General features: G+C 35.7%; 1 protein-coding gene across 1 annotated transcript in view; it reads right to left on the reverse strand.

Annotated features, from left to right (window-relative positions):
* The window catches only part of LOC119426017 (trafficking protein particle complex subunit 9), a 505,336-nt gene that overhangs the window by 52,068 nt on the left and 452,068 nt on the right, over positions 1-1,200 (reverse strand). The gene's annotated exons all lie outside the window — the stretch shown is intronic.

The raw sequence follows: 1,200 nt of genomic DNA on the forward strand, positions 1-1,200 counted from the left end.
ATATATATATATATATATATACACACACACACACACACATGTATACACACAACATTGTATACAACTCTTAAAGGCCAGCACTGTTTGCAACGTACAGTTAGTGTGAAATATTTTCTATGACTAACAGATGATGGTACTTGAAGCTCAAGACAAAAGAGAGGAAGAGAAGCAACATGTCGCACTGCTACCTTCGCAAAACACTATTTAACCTCTCTTTAAGTGAATAGTGTCAGACAGTTGCATCTATATTTACATCTGTATAGTAAAGAGGAGACTCCCAGATAATTTTATCTTCATTCTGGCCCTCTGGTCTTTTTTGCAGCTCATCATGAACACATTTCTCTCACTCCTTGGACTTGATTTTTTTCTATTTTCTCTAAGGCTGTCAAGAAACCTTGAATCACATGGGAACAGAGATCATAGATCTTTCACTACCACTCTGTTGACATCAGATTAATTTCATCAGTGTATTATGATAATTAATGGAGTTCTAGCTTGCTCATAGGTGTGGGAACAGATTGCAGATCTTTCTCAGCTGTGTGCGGGTTCATTAGGTTTGATAAATATTACACGCTTCAAATGGCCTGACAAAGCACTGCAGCATTTAATTCTCTAAAAGGTGATTAAATGGATACAATATTTATAATAATAACAGTATCATTCTTTTTATGCATAAATATTCAAGCAAGCTGAGTCTAACGTCCATCAGTTAAAGGCTCAGAACTCCCTGAAGGAATGCACATTACACAGAGCCTTCCATCCAGTTTTAGAACAATATCAAATTATATTCAGAACAAGAAGTGAAGCTGTTTTGTCAATCAGTAAAAATAATGTTAGACACAATCTCATGTGAGATATCATGTCATTGGTTAGCACTCAGAGACAGTGTGGAGGATGACTCTCCGCTACTACCTGATTAAATGAAGCTCTAATTTATTAGAGCAAGAAGAAGAACAGACCAAACCTAAAAATTAAAAAAAAAAGTCAAAAAAGAGAAAAAATATATTTTGTAAGCACAACATCAGTGTGATGATATGTGGAGGCAAAAGGAGAGTAACAAACCAAAGAGCTGTGCACATGAGAAAGGTCTGAGACCAGCATTAATAAGCACGAAGATCACAATCAAATATTTGCTAACTGTAATTCTTAGTATGACACTCGATACAACACTTGATACGAGACTCGATACGACACTTGATA

The sequence above is a fragment of the Nematolebias whitei genome, chromosome 19, assembly GCF_014905685.2.
Source record: "Nematolebias whitei isolate Nwh7 chromosome 19, NemWhi1, whole genome shotgun sequence".
Lineage (NCBI taxonomy): Eukaryota > Metazoa > Chordata > Actinopteri > Cyprinodontiformes > Rivulidae > Nematolebias > Nematolebias whitei.